Below are 12,001 nucleotides of genomic sequence, written 5' to 3'. Positions count from 1 at the left end.
TTTGTTATCTCATCGGTGACACTGGACACTGCCATGTCATCATTTTCATCCACGTCACCCAAACTGGCCACGTCATCACCGCCACGTGGCCGAGTTGCCAACAAGGACAACCATAAAACAACAGTGAGGACCTTTGGTCAGTTCCGTTCGGCCTTTTGCCTGAACTCCCAACCGAGGTGAGGGGGACCTTCGGTCAGGTCCGTTCGGCTTTAGCCGAACTCCCAACCGAGGTGAAGACCTTCGGTCAGGTCTGTTCGGCTTTGGCTGCACTCCCAACCGAGAAGAAGACCTTCGGTTAGGTCTGTTCGGCTTTGGCCGAACTCCCAACCGAGAGGGGGACCTTTGGTCAGGTCCGTTCGGCTTTGACCGAACTCCCAACCGAGGTGAAGACCTTCGGTCAGGTCTGTTCGGCTTTGGCCGCACTCCCAACCGAGAAGAGGACCTTCGGTCAGGTCCATTTGGCTTTGGTCGAACTCCCAACCGAGGTGAGGGAGACCTTCGGTCAGGTCAGTTTGGCTTTGGCCGAACTCCCAACCGAGAGGGGGACCTTCGGTCAGGTCCGTTCAGCTTTGGCCAAACTCCCAACCGAGTGAAGACCTTCGGTCAGGTGTGTTCGGCTTTGGCCACACTCCCAACCGAGAAGAAGACCTTCGGTCAGATCTGTTCAGCTTTGTCTGAACTCCCAACCGAGAGGGGGACCTTCAGTCAGGTCCGTTCGGCTTTGGCCGAACACCCAATCGAGGTGAAGACCTTCGGTCAGGTCTATTCGGCTTTGGCCGCACTCCCAACCGAGAGGGGGACCTTCGGTCAGGTCCGCTCGGGAGCAAACCTTGAGGGTTTATACTCTGACATGGCGGCGCCATTAATGCTCGGGTAGTCGTACCGTTTTTCTCCCCATCTATAAAGTGTGGGGGTCCATTTGTGGGGCACTTCTTTTTCCTTTGGAGAGCTTACCTTCGGTCTCGGCGTTCCTTTCGAAGAGCTCACCCTCTTCTCGATTTTTCTTAGTTTAGCGACACTTAAAAGTAAGTTCATGTCTTGTTCGTCGGGCTATAGTCCATCATCCTCCGAGAGGCCGAAGTCTAACCATAGGCGTCGGAGTCCAGGGGAGGTCCGAGGGATGTCCTCGGATTCCACTGACCTGCCCTCTTCCCGCGACTCCTCGTCAGCGGCCTCACCGCCTGGGTTCGAGGGTGGCTCAAAGGGTGTAGGTTTTAGGGAGAGGGTGCTCGATTCCCGAGCCCAGACCCAGGAACCCTTAGAGGTGGAGGCCCTCCACATCATATCCACAATGGATGAGCCGGAACTGGAGGAGTTGAGGGCCTCTTTCGGTGTCTCGGACGCTTTCGAGCTCTGGCTGCCCAGACCATCTGACCGAGCCAGCTATCGAAACTCCGAAGAGCTGTGCTTGTACAAGGAGGCGTTCAAGGCCGGCCTTCGGCTTCCCCTCCATCCCTTCTTTGCCCGAGTGTTTCCGCACTATGGGATATGTCCGACCCAGCTGACGCTGAACGGATGGCGGCAGGTGCTCAGCTTCGTCGTCCTTTTCTCAAGGCATCAGAGGCCTCTTTCCCTCCCTCTCTTCATCAACTGCTTCTTCCTTCTGGCCTGCAAGGGGCTTTCGGGTTGGTACTACTTCTGCCCCTGGAAGGACCTTCGGCTTCTGAGTGGTTACCCGACGTCGATCCACGGGTGGAAGGAGAAGTTCTTCTTCGTGAGGTCGTTCGAGGGGGTGCCCTTCGACACCGTCTGGGATATCCCTGACCTTAGGGAGGTGAACTTCGCCCCTGCTCTATTTGGGGCAGACGCAGAGTCGTTGGCGATGGCGAGGTGGTAAGAAACCTGTCCTCCGGTCGAGGCCGACTGCCTTAAGTTCGATGCCATACTGTTCATATTCGGGCTTAGCCCGGGTGAGTTAGGCTAGCCTCAGCTTATTTCCCTCCGACGTCAGTGCTTCGTACTGACTCCCTTTGTTTCTCCTTGCAGTGTAAATCTCCAGGGCCGAGGCTAGGGCTGCCACAGCGGCAAGGCAAGCTCAGATCAGGGAGGCCCAGGCGTGGGATGCCCAACAGCAGCCGAGACCGAAGTGGAAAGAGAAGAAGGGGCCCTTCTCCGAGACCCCAAAGAAGAGATCTAGGGTCAAGGGGCCGACCACCGAGGCAGTCCAGGACCTCGCTACTTCGGGCCATGACATGCCTGCCCGAGACCCCTCCCCCGTCGCGGACTTCAGAGGCCCGAGGGTGGCGAACGTGAGGGCAGAAGTGGGATTTGTCCCTCAATGGTCAATCAAGGAAGACGACACACTGGCAATCGGGTGCGTTGCTCGTGAGTTGGTGATGAAGGGCAGTCTTCCCCGAGACGCCGCCGAGGCTCAATGACAAAGGACGGCAGCTATGATAACCAACGCTGCATCTTCATGGCCGGGGTAAGCTTCGGTCCCCTAATCCTTGTTTTATTTTTACTTTTCAACCTAGCATTCTAACCTTTGGTGTCTCATGTAGGCACACAATCAAATGGGTCAACTGGCGGCTCGGGCTGAGGCCATGTGCCGAGACCTTGAGGTCGCCGAATGAGAGAAGGTACCCCTGGAGAATGAGCATTCGGTCCTCCTCGAGAAGGTGGAGCACCTGGAGATGGACCTCCTCCTTGCGCACCGGGAATGCGATCGGAAGCTCGCGGAGCTGAAGTCACAGATGAAGGCAAGGGTTCAAGAGGCCGAGGCCGAGGCCCGAGGGGCCGAAAAGTATAGGTCCTCCAAGGACTTTCGGGAGGAGATTAAACGTGCCATCGCCCCTGGGTTCACAATGGGAGCTACCGAGGTCCGAGACTGGGTCCTCAAGCGTTACCCAGGGGTCTCCTTCGAGGACAGTGGGCTCATTTTCGAAGAGGAGGGTCTTGAGGCGTCCCCATCAGCCACCAAGGTTGCCGATGCCGACGGCGGAGGCTATAGCAAGGAAGGTGAGGTTCAGCTGCAACGAGAGGTCCCTCCGACTCTAGGCCACGATGGCTCGGATCAAGAGACCCACCATGCCGAGGAAGAGGCCGAGAATCCGACAGACGCCCCCTGAAGCCACCCTCGGACCTCGGCTCAGACGGAGCTCTTTTTGTTTTTGATATAAGCCTTCGGGCTTCTTCTTGTAATGTTGACCTTCAGGCCTTCTTATGTAATCTCGGCCTTCGGTCCTTCTTCTTGTAATCTCAGCCTTCAGGCCTTCTTATGTAATCTCGGCCTTCGGGCCTTATCAATGAATGTATTTCCTTTTGTATGCTTCACCTCCTTTTTTCATGTTCTTTCGGGTAAGCTGATCTTTAGCTCGTAGGTAGGCGTGAGAAGCCAAAACCCATTGTTGGCAGCCTAAGGATCTGTACATCCACTTTAGCACGGCTCGGCCTCGCTCCCTCGGCTTACCCAAGAGGTTTCCCAACTCCGAGGGCTATGGACTTGAGGGATCTTGAATGACTGGTTTTCACCAAGTGTTCCCCCTCAGCTTCGGCCGAAGGGTCTCTTAAATTCTGGTATTGATTCGAAGATCTAATGACCGAGGGCAGATCCCTCGACCGTCATCACTCCCTACCAAATTGGGGACCTTCGGTCAAGTCCGCTCGACCTTTGCCTGAGCCCCCGACCGAGGTGAGGACCTTCGGTCAGCTTGGCTCGGACTTTGCCTGAGCCCCCGACCGAGGTGGGGACCTTCGGTCAGCTCGGCTCGGCCTTTGCCTGAGCCCCCGACCGAGATGAGGACCTTCGGTCTGCTTGGCTCGGCCTTTGCCTGAGCGCTTGACCGAGGTGAAGACCTTCGGTCAGCTTGGCTCGGCCTTCGCATGAGCCCCCGACTGAGGTGAGGACCTTCGGCTGTATCCTTTCAGTAGAGTTAAGGTCACCAAACAAGAGAATTCCTCTCAATTGCCGTAAACCAGCTTTCGTATTTTCCATGAATAAGATCCTCCAGAGTTTAGGATGAGGAATTACAACTTAAGTGCATGAGAAAAAAATTGCAAAAATTACAAAAAAACAAGTGTGCTTGCTACTTCTACTGATAGAATTTTCTTAAGTTCTCAGAGTTCCACAATCGGGGTACCCTTTCTCCCCCCGTAGTCTCCAGGTGATAGGACCCTGGTCGTATTACCCTTGAGACTCTGTAGGGACCTTCCCAATTTGGAGCTATCTTCCCTTGATGTCTCGGGTCTGATACTTCAGCCCTTCTGAGGATGAGGTCACCCATTCTAAACTCGTTCTTTCGAACTTTGGTGTTGTAATGCCTCGCAACCCTCTGTTGGTAAGCAGCCATCCTTTCTTGCGAGGTGTCCCTGACTTCAGCCAAGAGGTCTAGATTCACTTGGAGCCCTCCATCGTTTTCCTCTTCATTGTAGTACTGAATCCGATGGGTTACGGCCCCTATCTCCACTGGAAGTACAGCTTCAGTGCCGTAAGTTAAAATGAAGGGTGTTTCTCCGGTGGCCGATCTCTCTGTTGTCCGGTAGGCCCAGAGAATGTGGTGTAACTTGTCTTCCCATAGTCCTTTGGCGTCATCCAGTCTCTTCTTTATTCCTTGAAGTAGTGTACGGTTGGTTACCTCTATCTTCCCATTGGTCGGTGGATAACTGACAGAGGTTTTCCTGTGGTCAATGCCGAGGGCATCACAGAACAAGCTGAAATTCAGATTAGCGAACTGAGTTCCATTCTCTGTTACCACAACCCGAGGGATTCCAAATCTATAGACTACCGCCCTTTGGAAGAAGTCCCTTACGTTCTTTTCGGTTATCGTCTCCAGGCTTCGGCTTCTGCCCACTTTGTGAAGTAGTCCACCGCCACCACGACAAACTTCCTTTGTCTCGTGGCCAGGGGAATGGGCCTAGGATGTCGATTCCCCACATGGCGAATGGTACTGGGCTCAATAGAGATGAGAGCTCGGTAGAGTGTAGCCTAGGAACGGGGGCGAACATCTGGCACTTGACGTACTTCTTGACTAATGATTCCGCGTCCTTCCTCATTGTCGGCCAGTACAGACCCTGCCTTAGCACCTTATGTGCCAAGGCCCGGGCTCCTAGGTGTTGGCCGCATATCCCTTCATGCACCTCCCGGAGTGCGTACTCACCTTCGGCTGGGTCCAGACACTTGAGGTACGGCATGGTGAATCCTATTTTGTACAGTGTCTCGTCCTTCAGAAGGAAGCGCACTGACCTCATTCGTACTTTCCTTGCCTCGTCCCTATTCTCTGGGAGCTTTCCTTCCTTGAGGTATTCGGTTATGGAATCCATCCAGCTTTGGCCGTGTTCACCTACAGGTAATACCTCTCGGGGTTTTTCGGTACTTGGCTGTGATAGTACTTCAAAATATACCGATCGTCTAAGATCTGTGAAGTCAGAGGTGGCCAGCTGTGACAATGCGTCTGCACTAGCATTCTCTTCTCGTGACACCTACCTAACCTCGAATTCCTTGAATGCCGATATTCTTTCTCGCACCGTCTTCAAGTACTCAGCCATCCTTTGTTCTTTGGCTTCGTAGTCTCCATTCACCTGTCGTACCACGAGTTGTGAGTCACTATGCACCACCAGCTCCTTTACCATCAAAGCCCGAGCCAGATTAATTTCGGCTATTAATGCTTCTAATTCTGCTTCATTGTTGGAGGCGTCGAAGTCAAACCGTAGGGCGTATTCTATCTTGAAACCCTCAGGGCTGTCTAGCATGATTCCTGCGCCGCTTCCTGTGCTGTTGGAAGCTCCATCCACGTACAATTTCCAAGCCTTTTCTCCTCAGTTCTCGGCAAACTCCTGGGGGTCATCAGGGAGCGTCGTCTCGGCGATGAAGTCTGCGAGGGCCTGTGCTTTAATCGTGGTTCTCGATTTGTACTGGATATCGAATTCTCCCAACTCTATGGCCAGTTTACCAGGCGACCGAACATATCCGGTCGCTGTAGTATCTTCTTCAGGGGCTGGTCTGTGAGTACGCATACTGTATGTGATTGAAAATATGGCCTCAGCTTTCTTGTCGCTATCACTAGGGCATACGCCACTTTCTCTGCCTTTCTGTATCTTGTTTCGGCATCTAGAAGGGTTCGACTGACATAGTATATTGGCCATTGTTGCCTTCCTTCTTCCTTCGTCAGTACTGCGCTTACAGCCACTGCTGATACAGTAAGGTATAGCTGCAAGGTATCCCCGGTGTTCGGCTTCGTCAGCAGCGGGGGTGCGGCCAGGTACTCCTTCAATTGTTCAAAGGACTTTTCGCACTCCTCTGTCTATTTGAACTTTTTGGTTCCCTTCAGTGTTTTAAAGAAGGGGAGGCATCTGTCTGCCGACCGAGACAAGAATCGCCCGAGGGCAATGACCCGACCTGTTAGCTCCTAGACTTGCTTCACATTCTGGGGTAACCTCATATCCCAAATGGCTTGTATTTTCACCGGGTTGGCTTCAATTCCCCTCTCCGAGACAATGAAGCCGAGGAACTTTCCCGAGGCTACTCCGAATGCACACTTTGCTGGGTTCAGCTTCATGTCGTGCCGCCCCAACACTTGGAATGCCTCTTCTAAGTTTTGGATGTGTCGTTCCGCCTTTAGGCTTTTTACGAGCATATCGTCCACGTACACCTCTATGGTTTTGCCGATCATCCCCTTGAAGATTTTATTCACCAACCTTTGATAGGTGGCCCCTGCATTTTTTAGCCCGAAGGGCATGACTTTATAGCAGTACAGTCCTCCCTCAGTCACGAAGGAAGTTTTTGGGACATCAGCCTCTGACATCTTGATCTGATTATACCCCGAGTATGCATCCATGAAGCTCAGCGCCTCGTATCCTGCCGTGGCATCAATGAGGAGGTCTATCTTCGGCAAGGGGTATGCGTCCTTCGGGCAGGCCTTATTCAGGTCGGTGAAGTCGATGCAGATCCTCCACTTTCCATTTGCCTTCGGGACCATCACTACGTTGTATATCCACTCTGGGTATTGGATCTCGCGGATGAACTGGGCCTTCAGTAACTTCTCTACCTCTTCGTCTATTTTCTGCTGTCTTTCAGGGGCAAAAGTCCTCTTCTTCTGTTGCACCGGCTTCTTCGTCGGGTTAACATTCAGATGATGCTCTATTACCCCTCGGTCTATTCCAGGCATGTCTGAAGCCGACCAGGCGAAGACTTCAGAGTTGTTTCAAAGGAATGAGATGAGTTTTTCTCGTTGTTGCCTTGGCATTATAGCTCCGATTTGGAATTGCTGAGCATTATCCCCCTCCTTGGCCTCAACTTGTACCATATCCTCAGCGGGTTCCCCCCGTTGGTAATTGGAATCATCGCGCATATCCTCTATCGGGAGCGCCTCGCCCGCCTTTTTCTTTCCCCACAAGGTCGTGGTGTAGCACCTCCTGGATGCCTCCTTATCACCTCGACATTCCCTGACACCGTTCTTGGTTGGAAATTTCATCTTGAGATGGGGTGTGGAGATGATACCCTTTAGTAGGTTCAAACCGACCCTCCCTAGTATGGCGTTGTATGCCGAGGTAATGCTTACTACCAGGAAGTTGATCATGATCATCACTTGGCGATCTTCGGTGCCGGCTCTTACTTGCAACTCAATCAATCCTTCCACCTTCACTGGGACACCGGAGAATCCCTGCAACGGGTGTTCGACTTTCTTTAACTTTCCCTCGTCCAGGCCCATCTTCCAGAAAGCTTCAAGGAACAGGATATCAGCTGAACTGCTGTTATCCACTAGGATTCTCTTCACTTTGCAATCCTCTATGGTCATGGTGAATACCAGGGCATCGTCGTGCAGAGTGTGTACCCCTTCCAGATCATCATCTGAGAAGGAAATAACCGTCCCCGTCCTTGCCTTCTTGTTCGGCCATTCTGCCGTATGTACGCTTCTTGCATAGGCTTTTGCTTTCCTGGCAGAGACTGAACTTTCTCCAGCGGTTAGGCCTCCACAGATGGTCTCTATAACTCTAGTCGGGCTCTTATTCTCATATCGGAGGTGACGTTCAGCTTCCTCAGGTGTCGGGTCCCTTCGTCGTTCTTGATTGCCTCTACGGGTAGGCCCCCTCCTCTCGTAGTGACCTCTGCCATCTCTCCGACGGTTATCCCTATGGTCATTACCGTCTTGGGCATCCTCCTTTTCGCGGTCTATAAATCGGCCTAGATATCCCCTTCGGATCATCCCTTCTATCTCCCCCTTGAGGTGCCAACAGTCTTCAGTGTCGTGGCCATGGTCTCTGTGGAAGTCAATATCTGTCCATGTTGCGTCTCTCGGGGTGTCACCCCATCTTTCCTGGCCACTTCATGGCCCTGGCATTCGGGGAGTCCTTAATCTGCATCAGTATCTCCGTTCGTCTCCGGTTCAGGGGTGCGTATTTCTAGAACTTCCTTGGTGTACTGGGTGCTCGACCGCGCTCAGGCTTTCATCTTTTGCCTCCTTCAGAGGGTTTGTCGTCGGTCCTTGAGAGCCTCTTCCTTATCGCCTTCCTTTCGGCCTCTTCGTCGGCCTGGAGGGTTTCTTCCATCTGGATGTATTTATCGCACCGAGCTCTCAGCTCGGTCAGATTCCTAGGTGTATGCTTCGCCAGGGACCTTTTCAACTCCTTATCCTTGACGCCTCCTAGCAAGGCCTTGAATTCTTCTTTCGGGTCCAGGCCTCTGACCATGATTTTCTCTTGTTGGAAGCGCTTCATGTAGTTCCGCAGTGACTCTCCTTCATGTTGCTTGATGTTGGTCAAATTCAACGTAGTCTTCTGAAGGGGTTGGCTACTGGAGAATCCTTTCACGAAGAAGTAGCTTAGATCGCTGAAGCTGTGGATCGACTTCGTCGGCAGACGGTTGTACCATAGCCTTGCCGCTCCTCTGAACGTCAATGGCAGGACGCGACACATAATATTTTCTGAGACTCGATGGAACTGCATGGCAACCTTGAAGCCTTTCAGATGATCGACAGGGTCCCCACACCAGTCGTATGTATCATACTTTGGCAGGCGAAAGCCGATCGGGAGCGGGTACCTCATGACTTCATTAGCAAAAGTCGTGTCATTACTGAGGTCTGGCTCACGGGTTCCCGTCTGATTTTCTGCCACCTTCTTAATCTCATCTTTTAGGTCCAAGATCATCTGCTTTAACCCCGAGTCCTTATATCTGGGCTCGTCTCCTTGGCATGGTTCCCCATGTCGGTCCTTGGTGGCACGCCGCGTCCTTCCCCTGGGTGCGGGACTTTCCCTCATTGCTCGATTTTGAGGATTATGACCAGACCTTATTGATCCCATACTGCTCCGATCCTTGTCTCGTCCTCTCACGGGCTGGATGCGGGGGCCTTGTGGCGCTCCGCCGGTCTTCTGAGAGACAGCTTTGGAGACCTCCTTCATTGCCTCGGCCATTCGGTCATATTTGTTCTGGAGGGCTTCGAACTGCTCCCTTGTCACGTATTCCTGCGCTTCAGGAGGGGGCAGAGGATCACTATCTCCATGCACCGAATATCCGACCGAATGCTAGTACCTCACTGAACCTTCCCGACCATCGTTCAGCCTTTCTCGTCCATTTTTCGTAGAGGGAGGGAGCCCTCCTGAAGGTTCCTCCTCCCCCATGTTCATGTTTGATGCTACTCTCGTCTTCTTACGATTGTAAGTTCTCCCTACCATTACGGTCGTTCCCACGGACGGCGCCAATCTGTTGCTGCCAAAAATCCATATGAGCTGACCTGCACAAGCACATGCACAGACGGCAGAGGCCCGGAGCTTTGTCCGAGGTTAGTCCTCCGACGCTCAAGTTAGGGATTGGCTGCACAGTTTGTGTAGGAGTAATGGTGTGGGTATTGATACTTACCTCTCTCTTTCTTCCGGGCCTTCTTATATAGCTCTTAGGGTTTGGGGTTTCCCATTTCCTCGTCGGAGTCTTCGTCGAGTCTACCTCCTTCTCTTTTAGAGTTCTACTCCGATACGTCCTACCCCTTCGTGGGGGATATTCTCTTCATGCGGTTGACGTGGTAGAATCCCGACAGCCTCTATTAGGTGGGTGACACGTGTCCAAGTGGGTGACGCGTGTCCTTACCCTACTGGATAGTCAATTTGGCCGTATCAGGAACATTACCAAATGTATCCTTAATATGAGCTCAGGTACACCCTTGATTTTGGTTTTAATCTAGTTCATTATTCACCATTAAAGCAATAATTTAGGAAACCCAAAACCTAGAAGCACATCCACTGAAGCCACCACGTACCCTCGTCACCACCTTTTTCGGAAAAAGTTAAAGCTTATTTCATAGAGGATGCCAAGCCTATCAGTCCTAATAGAGGTAGGTCCATAACCTCCTCTTCAAGCTAATGAAATTTCTCACAAACTCTATTTGCATGGAGAGTGATTCTTCCATTTTTTGTCTGAGCGAAACTTGGTTGTTGCCTAGGTTGCAATCAAGTAGCTACGACCCCTAGTACCAATCAGGGGAATAGAATCTCATGGGTAAGGGTGAAATAATTCATCCAAGATGAGTATTTTCAAACCTGCCCCTGGGATTCCATTCCCTTTATTGATACCATGGGGTTGCAGCTACTCAGGCAGCAATGAATTTTTTTCCTTTTTGTCCTTAAATAGGTAGGTCATGGTCCAAGGACATAGGCTCGCTAGGCCTGGCCTATCGAGACCGGCCCGGCCCGACCGATACATTGTTTGGTAAGAATTCCATTCTCAAAATTCTAGAACACGATCAAGAATGCTACCCATTACGATCAAGAATGCAACCCATTCTGGAATGTGATATTTTTCCATTTTGCATTTTGCATCCTCCATTCTCTAGCTCTTAGCATAGCCCGATGAAAATAACTCCGCCAGTAATCTTATGAAAGACACCTTCTCTCCTAAGGAATAACGTCTCATTTTTACAAATCTGCAAAAACTATTATTCTTTCTCTCTTTTTAAAAAACACTTCTCTCACCCTGTTTGAGATTTTAAATGTAACCACAAGCGTACGGATCAATATAGCTACAGATCAAACTCAGGGAGAGTAGCCACTTTATTTATTTATTTTTGCTTCTTTTGATAATGCGAAAGTGAATCTATTAATGGTTGTGATCTAATTCTAACTACCGTTCTAAACATATGTATATAAAGTAACGTCCTAACCATTCATCATCTAAGAATTTAAAGACGCAAATCATGTAATTAAAATTAAAGAAATAAATAACTGAAAATAAACAATCCACGTAATTAGAATTATCTATAAAGGAAAAAAAAAATACTGAAATAAAAATAAAGTAAAAGAAATGGGATACAACTAGAGAGAGACTCACAAGTAAGTTTATCTACTTAGCTTGAGGGATGCATCATAATATGAGTTTTCCTATTTGATCAGAGAGTCACTCTTACAAGGGTTACTCTACTTGACTTTAGGGAAATGGAGACAATTAAAATATAAGCAATAAATTTATGGTTCTATGGCTAGGAGGGGCAAAGCCAACACATACACTAGCCATGAACCTTGGGAAAAAGAAAAAAGAATAATATAACAACTGAAATTAAAATCATAAATTAAGAAATAAAGAGTAGTTAGAAGAGGGGAATCAGAAGGGGGTGAGAAGATTACTGAAGGAGCTTACTTACTTGAATTTGAACTTGAAAGCTTAGGTGATTTGAGATACTACCAGTACTAAAAACCAGATCTGGAATAAACCAAATCTAAAATTTCTAATACTAGAGAAAAGAAATCTTAAAAAAAAATAGAACTTGAAAAAAAAAAAAGATGCTCCACGGCTTGTGATCTTGTCACCTAGATCTAATCCTAGAACTATAACTTTAAAAATTACAACTCAATTGCATAAATCATAAACATGAAAGACTGAATAAGAATAAAAGAGTGTTTGCATTAATTTACATAAAAAGCTATTACAAAAGTAATTAAAACAAAAAATAAAAAAGAACTAAAACTAAAGAGAGTAAGAGAGGGAGAGAGAGAGAAGAGAACTAAGCATAAACTAGAAAATAAACTAAGGGAATAATAATTAATAGGGGGGAGGAAGGGGCTTTTATAGGGCTTTGGTTTT

Source organism: Macadamia integrifolia, chromosome 3 (assembly GCF_013358625.1).
Source record: "Macadamia integrifolia cultivar HAES 741 chromosome 3, SCU_Mint_v3, whole genome shotgun sequence".
Taxonomy (NCBI): Eukaryota; Viridiplantae; Streptophyta; class Magnoliopsida; order Proteales; family Proteaceae; genus Macadamia; species Macadamia integrifolia.
This window is presented reverse-complemented; position numbering follows the sequence as displayed.